Below are 12,660 nucleotides of genomic sequence, written 5' to 3'. Positions count from 1 at the left end.
TCGGAAGCCTTCGCAGAGTTCCGATCGCAGGGCTGATGTGTCCTGATTCACAGCCCGCTGTATCCCACTGGCTTCTGTGTTGTGAGGAGACTGACGGGCAAGGGGGACAGTAGGGGACCAGTCACGAGGAGCCGTGATGGTCCCTGTGAGAGATGGTTATGCGGGGCGGTAGGAACAGAGGTGGTGAGAAGTCGTCCGGTCCTGAACATAAATTGAAGGTAAGGGTGACAGAATTTCCTGACTGGTGGTATTGGGTTGTGTGAGAAAGATGGAGGTCGAAAATGCTTCCAAAGTTTTTGACCACAACAGCTGGATGGATGGAGGCACAGTGAGCTAAGGGGGAGGCATCTGAGGGGAAAGGGCAGGAGTTCGGGTTTGAGAGAGAAAATGCAGACTTCTGTTTCTGTGGGTTTTCCAAATAAAAATGTGAATTAGGGTGCTGTGGATGGAGGGTTCTAAATTCAGGACAAAGGTGTGGGCTGGACGGAGAAACTTGGGAGTCACGGGATGTACTCAGGGTCCTCGGGGTCATGAGACTGGCTGAGCAAATGTCAATGCAGCAGGACTGAGGACCAAGCACTGAGCCTGCGGATCCTCCAGTATTAAGACGTTGGGAAGAAGGAGGAACCAGGAAAGGAGATGGAGAAGGAACGACTATGATGGAGGAAGAAAACAGGGGAAGCGCGGGGCCCTGGAAACCAGGGCAAGAAAACGTGGCAAGGACTAGGGAATGACCTACAATGTGGAGCGCTTCCTGAGGTCCCGTGCTGTGGGATCTGGGAGTTATGAGGAACCCATCAGGGAGCTGGCAAAGCAGGGCTCACTGGTGCCCTTGCCGAGAGCAGGTTTGCTGGAGCCTGCAGGACAAATATCTAATTGGAATGAGTTTAAGAAAAACAAGGGAAGAAAAATGGCAATGAGTATGTAGAAACTTGCTTGAGGACTTTCATAGTAAAGTACAGCATCTTATCAAGGGATGGGACCATGTGACAAAATCTGAGAGAGGTGTGGAAAAGAAATCAATGCAATAATATAGATGAAGAGTAAAGAGGGGTGTGGACATTAATGACATTTACTTACGAGCATAAAAATAATAGGTAACCTAGGTGATATGTGAATCATTTTACTGCGCTGTCAGTGTTAACTCCAAACAGCAAAGCAGAATTTCCGACCCACGTACACGTCACAACTTCTTCGCGCCTCCAATGAGGGTTAAAACAGCTTTACGTGTTTACTTGATCAAAAACGATGAAAATGGTGTTGGACGGAAGTCATTCCTTTTCTCGTAAATGAAACAACTATACTCCAGGACACACCCAGCCATGATGGCAGATTCTCATTGATGGAAGTGAGCACCTGGCTGGGCCCCTTCCCTAAACTCCTGGTTATTGGGGACGATGGCACCTTGTCTTTTTCTGGATTTATTTGAAACTGATTTATTGTCAACTTGTTGCCTTTTATATATGTGGGATTCTAACTGAATTCAATCATAGCTTTCTTTATATCTGCATCCCAGATGGATGGATTATTCTTTGTCATGGGGTACAGGGTAAAAAGGAATCAATTCGTTCCATTAAAATAAAGACCTGGATTGATGGGAGGTAGCGGGGAGGGAGGCTTACGACTAAGTCAGGTTAATACTGAGACCTTGGGCACATTATCTCACTTTTATATTTTATTTGTAAAGTGAGGTGACTGAATTTGATAATCTCTGAAGTGCTTCCCGGTAGTAACACCTACTTCTAGCTGTTACCAAAGGCCCTTGTTGGAGCAATCAGTACTTACTAAGTGCTGTGCCCTTCAGTCCTCCAGGAGTTCATGGTCAAGTTGGTAAGACAGGATCTATACATAAAAGGTTAGTTAACCACAAAAGTTAAAACCAAAGCAGTCCCAGGCTTGCCAAATAAAAATTTCAGGTCAATCCTGCTCTGAATTACGGGAGGTGGGCACCACTGCAGGACGACGTGGTAAGACCGCCTCTGAGGAAGGTGTGGGTCTCGAACTGGATTCACCTCTCATGAGAGATGGACAGGTGGACCTGGCAGAGAGACGCGGACAAAGGCAAGGACGGGTAATGGTCTTGGTGTGCGCGAGGACCAGAATCAACCCCTCTCATTGCTCGGGGGAGGTTAGGATACAGGTCAACTGATGGGACCCACGAACCCTTTCAGCATCTCATTTTAGTCGGTAGAGGTGATAGCCTGCCTCAATGAATCTTTACTTCTGAGTCACGAAGAAATAAAACCAAGAAAGTATTCATCTTTTTAAAGCCCAGCACCCTAGTCTCTTCCCTGTGCCGGGTGGCACTTGCGGAGCGGGCAGAGAGGAGCACGTGACGTGCTGCTTGGGGAGATGGGGTCAGAGCCTGCCGTGTGTCGGGGTTTTCAGGGTGCTCCTAGGTCCTGGGCTGCATCCTGCTGGTTTCCGTGTGGCAGAGAGAAGGAGGTTTTGTAGGTCGGTCAGGTGTGCAAACGGCCCTGTTAGTGAGGCCGTCCACGGGCTGTGCGGCAGGTGCCCTTTCCCTCCGCGTCCCTGTGCTTACACCTGGCACGAGGACAGGGAACGCGGAGGAGCTGGCTAGCTCGCCCAGCTCAGAGCCACCCAGGTGATTTGTGGGCAAAATGCTTGTTCCCTGGGAGTGTCTGTGGGAACGAGTACACGTGTGCGCGCGCGTGTGTGTGTATGTGTATGTTGGGGTGCGGAATGGAAGGTGAGCACAACGCCCAGAGTGAAAAATGCAGAGAGGACCTTGGTCTTGCCCTCCAGTACTACTTTCCCTATTGATGGCTCGCTCTCAGCCATCTCTTCATGCCCCTCACCTTGGCCCCTCCCAAGTGACCTTTCATGTACCTTCTAGGACTTTATCATAGGATGCTGGCCTTGCTTATCTAACCTCAGGATACATGGGTTGTCGAAACCAGTCCTCCGTCTTGCGACCTCTCATGTTCCTCCTGGCTCACCTGCCTGTGCTCTGTCTCTGAGTGGCCAGTTGCCTCTTTCCTTCCAGAGCAAAAAAAAAATTGAGAGAGAGAGAAAACTGCTTTTGTGTGAGCCCCTTCTCATGAAAAGGCATTTCCTGGTAGGGCGTTGTGGTCTTGTCTGAAGCTAGGCTTTGGTTGAGGTTGCAAGAATTTTCGTAACGAACAAGGGCTATAAGTAGATGAGGCTTAGACCAGAGTTATTTCTGGTAACTCCTATTAACTCCTCAGTAGGCTTCTAGGCAAATGGATGACTCATCTCAACACATTCTGCTCCATTTACCATCAATGCAAGAGATTATTACAAAAAGAGGAAAGCAGTGAGGATTATTGGAGAAATCAACCAGATAGCTGCCCCCTGCCGTGCAGTGCTGTGTTGTAGTAATCACTCGGAAGCAATTGCTATGTTTGGTTTTTTATTTGTTAGATTTCCACTCCTATGAAGCCAGTTACCCACTCTGTGCCCCTCATCCCATCCAAAAGGAAAAAAAAAAGTGGGGGAGAAAAAAATAACGAAACCCAGAACCTCCCTCCCTTCCTCCCTCCCCGCACACCACCACCTTAAAACACCAATTAGATTCCAAATAATGTGCACCATAAATAAAGGACGCTTCCTTTAGATGGCTCGATTAGAGGGAGTTTATTAATACTTGAACACAATTGATAGTTGTTTTCAATCTTTTCCTTCTTAAGGAAACTCCAGTTCAGGCCGTTTGCTTGTACCTGTGCCTTCCTTGTATATAGTGGTTAATCGTTATTAAATATCTATTACTGCAAGTATAAAAGGAATAGATTTTCTCTCGCTGAACATATAATCACATTACTTAATTGTGCCAACAGACAGGAGACCGTATGTGAAGTACGCACGTGATTTTCTGTGGCCGTTTGTTTTCCTCTGTGTGGACCTGAGTACTAGGGCCAAGGGAAGGTCATGTGCTAAAATGGCCTGCAGTACCCCTTTGGGACAAAATAAAAAATGATTATCAAGATGGCGTGACTCTCATGGAGGAAGATAACCCTTATCAAACATGAAAAGCTCAGGCAGTGGAATAGAACCCTTTTTTGGGGGGTTCGGTTTTATTTCTGACGTCACTAAAGATCACCTACGGTCACCTCAGCAGAAGAGAGTCCCTATCCTGTGGTCACTTTGATGCTCTTCGGGAAAGAGGAGTAAAGTCCCACACGCTATGGGTCCCCACACCCCAGTAGGAGGTCCGGGCAGCCACGCCAGCTGGAAAATCACAAGGGTCGGATGTGTGTGTGACTATTCCATGTGCCCAAGTTAAGAGTTGTAAATTAGGCCCCCAGATTTCTGAGGCTGCGTAAGTCTTAGACTAATGTATTTTTCTACAGAGTAAACTTGGCCGCATCTCCAAATGAGTGTTCCTCAGGCTGAATGTGTGGTCCTCCCCACCGTCCCACCCACTCCCCCTCCCTGCTCAGAGGTTCATACTCTACCCCCTTGCCCAGGCCGGGGGTCTTGGGGTCATTTCTGACAACTACCTTCCTTCACCCCTACGTCCCACCCGTGATCAAGTCTGCCACTGCTGAGCTGTTCACCACTCAGACACGTTCCCACCCTGGTGCTCTTCCAGCCACTGTCTCTCCCAGTCACCCATCCATCGCCTGCTCCTGGAACAGCCTTTTACATCCCACGCCTGCTTATGCCACCGCCTTCATGGCTATGGCTTTTCGCTGACTTAAGAGTTTACCCTCGAATGCTTGCTTAACGTGACCGACCTACTCATCTGGCCTCTGGCCACCTGCATAGGTACCCGAGCTGTTACCTGCCAGCCCCACATGGACCTCTCCCTCCCTCTGCTCCAGTGGTGCCTGACAGCTTTAGAATGTGACAGTTGACAGATGGCCTTCTGCTGGCTCCAGGCTATCCCTTTACCTGCAGACGATCCACCATTACTCCTTCCCTCGCCTCAGCCACAGACACACATGCTCTTGGCTTAGATAACTCGTATTTGCTCTTCAAAACTCAACCTAAACATCACTTCCTTGAAGAAGGCCTTCTCTGATCCCCTAGATTCTGTTAGGTGCCCCACTCATAAGCTTCCTTAGTCCCCAGTACCTGCACACTAGAAATTCCTTAATTATTTGTGTTTATGCATTTAGAACATGTTTTACCCACTGGAATTCACCCTGCATAAGGAAAGGTTTTTCCTTTATTTCGCCAGCATAGACACAGTGCCTGGTGGTGTGCCTGGCATGTTGGAACAGGTGGTCGGGAGGGGAGTTGGGCCATGAGTTCAGTCTGAGGTGCCCATGAGGAAGCCAGGATTGGTCTCTGTAGAAAAATATGTCGATTAGAAAACGCTTTCTGCTTCATGCTGATGCCCTGCTCTCTCTCAGGACTCTTTTGCCAGCAAGTAGCAGGATTCTCAGACTCAGGCGTGCCTTTGAAATGAGGGTTGCAATTCTCGCACATCAGAAAGCTCGGCTAGGGCAAACTTTAGGGTTGGCATTGCTTGGCTACCCAGCGGGTCCCATGGGACCGCTGCCATCTGCTTCCTGCTGCTCTGGCTGCTTTTTCAGTCACTTTCCCTGTGTGGCCACCAGACACTTCCCAGTGTCCGCCTCGTGCCCCATCCTACCAGACTGAGAAGAAAGTGATCACAGCCATAAACACCCTCTAGGGAACATGGGCGTGGGGTCTTCAGAACTGAAACAGCCTTACGCAGAGGTCCTGGGTGCCCCCTACTTCCTACCACCCCTAACCCAGCTGTGGTCCCAAAGACCCCAAGATCCCACGAGCACTGGCACTTAGGTGGTATTCTTTCCTCACGATCTGTTATATTAAGTGTGGACCATTGCTTCCTCAGAGCAGTGCTGGCTCCTCCAGCCTCCTTATAAAGAGAGTGAAAGAAAATGAGAGCGAGAGCGAAATCGCTCTTCCAGCTGTGTCTGTTCTCACCCTTAAAGGATGCAAATTCGAGCACTTTTGAGTAAACCCTCTTGAGCTCGAAACTGGCTGCAGGTTCGTAAACCAGCCCTGTACACCAGGGCCAGGGAAAGTCGGGAAGAGGCAGGCCACCCAGATTGGTAGGGGGTGGGTTTATGATGAGCAGGTGATGCTTGCCTTCGGCAGCCACGAGGGTACCAGGTTGCTCTATGCCTTGCCCTCCGCAAACTCAGAGTTCATTGGAGGTTCTTTGTGGGGTTCAGATGGGCTCAGCAACAGGTTACCCTCAAGGCTGCATCCTCAGACTGGTTCCCACTGTGAAAGCGGTGGGCAGAACCCACCTCCCAAGGCCGGGAGGGTGAGGAGCCTCCGTCGGCCCGGGGCCAGCTCCTTGGTCACCAGGGATGGCATCCCTAGATGACTTCCAAATGACCTCCTCCAAGACTGGCTTCCTTCACCTTTTCTGAAGTACTATGAAGGCTTTCTGAATATTTGGTTGCTCTAGTCGCTTAAATAATACCATCTCACATTTATTTTAGAATAATATGGAGATACTTAGGTTTGAAATCTAGCGTTTATTTGCTCCTTTCATCTTGAATTTAAGTAAGGTGAGTTTAAACTTTGTGTTCTAATGAAGAAGAGCCTCATGCTCTTCCCAGAGTCTGTTGGAACCAGTAGTTCGCCCTCAGATCCTTTACTTTGACAGGACATTGAAATTTTTTTAAAAAATGTGTATGAGGAGACGAAAATCAGGAGGTGTGGAGACTGCAGAACTCGGCGATAAGTAAATCCGGCATTGACTCCAGGGGTGAGAGAACAGCAGGCGCCGTGCGGGCGCCCCGTCCCGTGGATGGGAGGACTCGTGGGTCATGACGCATGGTCCTTGGTCGGCGGCTTCTGAGTAAAGGATGTTCCTGGTCAGAGGCCTGGCTGGAGGTTCCAACCGCGTCGTTCCCTCGGACACGTCTAGTTTTTATTTTCCTGCCTGTAACTTGAGGAGACAGCATGGTTGCTCTTTTTCAGTTCTATTTATTTTGTTGTTCTCAAAACAAATTAGTGCTTGAAAGGTGTTGGGGAAATCTGCTTCTTCTCAAGTAACGCCGGGCTCTCTGTCCGGAGGAGGAGGAGGGGGTGGAGGTCGCCGGGGGTAACCCCTGCGGCCGTGGCTGGGGTGTGAGAAGACACCTGTTTCAGCTGACAGGCCGAAAACACACGGAGCAGCTGGAGCTGACTTTTTTGATCTCTCCCCGCCTCACGTTTGCTGAGTGCTGATTTCCACTGCAGATAGAAGCCTTCGGAGCGTGTCACTCTTTCCTTCTGTTTGTCAACTTTTACTTTTTGTTTGTTTAGGCAACCCCGCGGGGGTGGAGTCTCACGCATTGTTCCACACGGGGTGATCAGACACTCCGAGGAGGTTTGCAGAGTCCTCCATGCATCAAATGGCCCTGTCTCTGAGAGCCCTCCGCTGGGGGCCCGGCTTTGCAGGCCGTGCTGTTCCTCTTCATGAGGTTGGGGGACGAGGTGCGGGGGAGAAGAGATGAGAACATTGCTTTGTTCTTTTCTGCCAACCCAGGCGCTCGTCCTTGAGGTAGCTGCAGAATGCCTGTGGGCTAAGGCGGCTCTGAAATCCGTACCAGACTTCTCCCCACTCCCATAGCCATCAATTCTGGGCAGACCCAGAGGGTGGGACTGGCTTGTTGGGAAACTTCATTCTTGATCCTTCCTCTTAGGATGTCCCTCTTGAAACTTCACTCTTAACGGCAGAGGCTGCATTTTCTTAACTGAAAATTCTGTTCTGTAGTCAAGGGCATTTGAGTACTTTTCTCTGCATGTTAAAGAATGAAATGAAACCCTCAGAAAAAGGCAAACCCGCTTCATTTAGGAAAGAGCAAGCCGCCTTTGGCACATGTGATTAAAACCCTCAGGATTGATACGATCAAGGAAAATCGCCTTATATGACTGAAAAACTGAGTTCAATCTGGAGGAGGTTAACAGCTTTTAAGAGGGAAACTGGTTTATATAGCTCATGTGCTGCCTTGTTTAAACTTCAGCAGCCAGAGCGTCCTTTAAAAAACGTAAATTAGATCACACCATCGCCTGCAAGAAACCTTCAGTAACTTTCCATTGCTCTATAGATAAAATCCAGACTCTTGACTATGGCCTTCCTGACTTGAATGAACCAGCCCCTACTCAGCTCCCCAGCCCATCTTCCCCATTGTGTATGTAAGGCCCATTTTGAAATTAAGTCCCAGCCTCAGTGTTTTCTCTCTCTCTCTCTCTCTCTCTCTCTCTCTCTCTCTCTCTCTCTCTTTTCCCCCAGTTGATCACTCCTTCCTAAGCAGAACACCATTCCTACCCTTTGCTATTGCAAGTGGAGCCCTTGTGTGGGTCGTGCTGAGTTTTTCCTTCCAAGATACCAGATTACTTTGTACCAAGTAGCTCAGTCATTGAAGCACCTGTTGGTAAACCAATGGGTAAAATATGCCTAGGTCTTCAGAAGGTCAAGGGCAGAACCAAAGTCATACCGCTCAGCTCTCCTTATTCTTTATCAGGAACTCACTAAGAAAACTCATCACTTCCTCTCACTAGCAGTGAGTCAGGCCAAAATCAACATTTAGTGGGTGGGGACAATGGGTGCTTCATGCAGAGTGAAGTCTCAAGGAGTCTCATTCCTGATTCAAAATGACCCAAATGGGCTCATGCCAGTCTCTCAGAACCACGTTCCTTGGATTTTCCCAGAAACCTTTGGGAAGCCTTGGAAAGTCTCTGGGAGGTTCCATTAGGTGAGTGAACCTGGATTGTGGGGGGATGGGAATGAGGATGGGAGAGGAAGGAAAGTGGGTAGGTGACAATTATATTGATTTAAAAAATCAGATGCTGGTTTTGTGAATAATTCCTTAAAAGGCAAAGTCCTTCTGCAGTTCATGAGTATTTGCATAACTGTTCATTAATGCTCGGGGGAACTGAATCACCAGAATGCAATGGGGGCAGGTTATTTCTATGAAGGCTGGTGGAATCTATCTGTGGCGGGCATGGCCAGCCACTTGTAGCATCCGGTACAGATGCTCCTTCATTTCTAGTGGTTGAGTAGGGGATCGTAACACTCATGAACACTGATGACTCAGAAAACGTCTAGAAGCTAGATGGGAGAAGATTGGAGATTTTCTTTTCCCCATCATAGGAGAGAACTTGGACATTATCTAGAGAAAAGGACTCATAATGTTCTTCAAAGCCATTAAGAATAATTTGTTGCATAATTCTCATGCTTTCTACTTCAAAAAAATGTTTTATGTAAAAAAAAATTTTTTTTTTAAACTATAGCACAGGACAGCTAAAACAATACGGCAGAAACTATTTGAAAGGAAGGGAGGCAATTTTACACCAAAATTGGGATGATATTGTCAATAGAATCAGACACTACGTGTAGCTCTGATCTTCTGGCAGCAAAACAAGTAACGAATGAAAAAACAGGGACATAGTTCTTGTTATTTGATAAAGGGAATCATAAAAATCCATTTGGAATATTTTTTTCGGCATCAAATTCCTAAGAGAAATTAGTGGGTTTCTTTATAAAAGATAATTTAAAAATAGGCATGCTGGCCGAGATGGGCTGACGTCTCTCACGTGCCTGGTCAGTCAGACTCCAAGGGCGTAATATCAAGTTGTGCTCATCGAAGGAATTCTCATGGGTACCTAAGCTAATACATTTTGTTTAAAGATTATTTAATTCAACACAGAATTAGAGTATTGAGAGTTTATTGTTGCAGCTCTTTGTTATTCTATGGCTCTCTTGTAAAAATGATATTTTATATACATGAAACAAAGTACATTGGATTATAAGGAAATCAATTATATTGAAATATAGATATCAGTATAGATGAAAAATTGTGATACCTTAATATATGTTAACACTTTAAATAACAAGATATATCTGCTGATCTACAAAATAACAGTTTAATATAGCGATGAATGTAAACACTATTTAAATGTATTCAAATAACTGTAATGTGATAAAAATGTCTGTGATTTCTGTTAACAGTCACAGATACTGCTAATATTACTGTAGTTTATGTTCTATATTCGTGAAAGAAGAATATGTTAAATACCAGTTTGAGGTTAATGAAAATCAAGATGCATTCTTTTCCCTTTAAGTTGGTGGACTGTGGGCTCCTTGGAAATCCAAGGACACAAAGCTAATAACCAATGACTTAGCAGGATGAAAATAGGTAAACTAACCCATTTTTGCCAGAAGCTTGGTAAAAGTCGATCCAAAAAGATTGGTTGAGGGAGCTTAGTAAAGGTTTGGTTTTTTGTATGTGAATGAAAGGACAACCATCAGCTTTGGATAACAGGAAGCATAGGCGATGTGCTATGACAAAAACATTTTTCTGTCTTCTATTTGATTTTCTTTGGTTTCTGAATTTTTAATTACTTCTTGAACTACTCTTTAACCACAATGAAAACTACGTTTATTTAATTTTTATCTTCTGCCGTGACAAAAAGATAAAACATAGTTGTTGGTATTAGAATCTACAGAAGAATGAGTGAACGAATGTGTTTTTGATATCCTTTTCTATACCTTCAGTTCTTCCGGCGAATCTTTCTCCAGGCAATACGTAAAATTGAGTAGACTGAATTTCCTTTCCTTTTACCTCTCCAATCTGTTGCCCTGTAGAGAATCCAAAGCTTTTAGCAATAGAAAAAGGAAGAAGGTGTGGACCCATATAAAGTTGTACCCTCAGTACCTGACTCATGGAAAAGCCTTGAATTTAAGGAGGACACCAACAAATGATAGTCTGGCGCGCGTAAGATCAAGACAAGGGAGGTGTTTTCTTCTGCTATCCTTTTCTTTTTCCATGATTCGTAGCGGAAAATACAAACACAAGGGAAGGAAACAGTGGGAAAAGGGGAAGGCAGAAAGGGTGATGACGAGGAGGAACGCTAGTGAGGGGGGAGTAGGAGGAGCAGAAAAAGGAAAGCGATCCTCCTTCGCGCCGAGCAGCCGCCGCCGGTCCATCACGACGTGGACGATTGGACACTGTCTCGTGTATATCCATGGGGTCAGTAGGGCTTCTGTCTCAAAGTGAAGACCAAAGCCTGTCCGTGGTATTTGTTTCAAATGCAGTTTTCTGGGCTCTGTCCCACGCCACTCAATCAAAACCCCCTGTGGGACGCAGGACTGTGCCTTTTAACTAGCTTTCCACGGGGCTCCAATGCCCCTCAAAGCTGGGGAACCACAGGTTTTAATGAGAGAGAAAAACTTGGTTGGCTCTTGCTAAGGCAAAGAGAATCTAATTTCTCTCCCTGCTAAGCCCCTCGCCACCCTCGTTAGTCAGGAAAGACATCTCCTTTACTCACTGAAATTGAGGGATTTTGCCATTTGATAATTTGATTTATAGAAATTTGCCAAAACTGATGAAATTTGCCCAAACAGATGGTGGGGAAAAAGTTCGTTTAGGTTCTGTTCCTTGATCTTTAATACGCTAGGCTTGTGACCTTAAGCATGTCACTTTACCCTGTGGGTCTTCATCTCTTTAGCTAGAAAATGAGGGTTTTGAACTAGGTGACCTCCAGGTCTGCTCCCTGCATTAACACCGTGAGTATAAGACAGGGTGCACCCCACCTCTCTTTCCTCCTTGAGGTCCGAGGTTCGTCTCCATAGTCTCTCCCCGACCCCCACTTCCTGGTTCATGTATGGGCATAGAGGCTCAGCAGCAGTCACCACTCCTGAGGGGCTCTTCTACCTGATGGTACCTCTGGGGAGACATCTGAGCAGCAGGTCTGAGGCGTGCCAGGTGCTGCTGTAGCCACGGAAGGCTCTGGGGTGCGGCGGTGCCGGAACAGTCCTGAGGGGCAGCCAGTGTTTGCCACACGTCACATTATTGTTCAGGTCAGCTGACTTGCCCATCGTTCAACAGTGGAACCCCTTAATGCACCATGATGACTCTTCTTCACAAGGCAGCGGTCGTCTACGTGAGGGTTAATTCGCCCATTGGCAGACTTTTCGGGTTTACCCCCCAGAGCCACAGGTAATCCCCCACCCCACATACACAAGGCATCATTTCTCTCCCTCTTGGCAGAAGCAGTGTTTGTGCCATTCAAAGCTTTCTCTTTCATCGTCCTCCACTCACGCCTCGGCAGGGCTTCCTGTCCTCGCCCCGTCCCCTCTCTCCCTACGACCCACTCTTGTGGGGTGGAAAAACTCAGAGACTCATCTTGTTTTGCCACACTCCAGGGAGACCTATTCAAGTACAAACAGAAAACCAAATATCATGACTGAAAAAAATAGTTGAAATTATTTTGCATAGTCGATAAGAAAACCATGTAGCAAAACCCACATCAAAAGCCCAGCTGTTGGGGTACACCTTTCAGGTTCCATTAGCGCAGGGGCCACGCACAGGGAGGACACAGAGGCGGAGACGCAAGTGAAAAAGAAAGAAAAGGTCAGAATGGGAGTGAAAAAAGTAGATTGAATAACAAGTTTGAGAGAGACGGAGTAGTTCCATCGCAGGGACTGAAGACTTTAGCTTCCAAGGGGCATGTGTGACTTCGTTTTGTCCTCTTATTTCGTAAGAAGACATCTTTGGAAAGTCTGTTCTGCCTGCCTCTCCTACTGAACGGGGCTGCAGAACTGGGTTCTGCCCTTGGCTCTGTGTCTGGCTGGCCTGGGCCACTTTGGGTGAAATATGAGTGGAGGCATTTTTCCAGAAATAAAGGGTCTTTTTCTTTCTTTGGTCCCCTGGGAAACAATACGTACACTCTGTCGCGATT

General features: G+C 47.0%; 1 long non-coding RNA gene across 1 annotated transcript in view; it reads left to right on the top strand.

Moving 5' to 3' along the window:
• Positions 1-8,530: 8,530 nt before the first annotated feature.
• Positions 8,531-12,660, top strand: part of LOC107512055 — a 264,559-nt gene continuing 260,429 nt past the window's right edge. The window contains exon 1 of the long non-coding RNA XR_001597192.2: positions 8,531-8,672. This is a non-coding gene — a long non-coding RNA (uncharacterized LOC107512055). The remainder of the gene's footprint in view (positions 8,673-12,660) is intronic.

This window comes from Rousettus aegyptiacus, unplaced genomic scaffold (genome assembly GCF_014176215.1).
Source record: "Rousettus aegyptiacus isolate mRouAeg1 unplaced genomic scaffold, mRouAeg1.p scaffold_m13_p_17, whole genome shotgun sequence".
In the NCBI taxonomy this organism is placed as follows: domain Eukaryota; kingdom Metazoa; phylum Chordata; class Mammalia; order Chiroptera; family Pteropodidae; genus Rousettus; species Rousettus aegyptiacus.
Note: the sequence above shows the minus strand (reverse complement) of the source record. Positions and strands in the feature narration are given on the sequence as shown.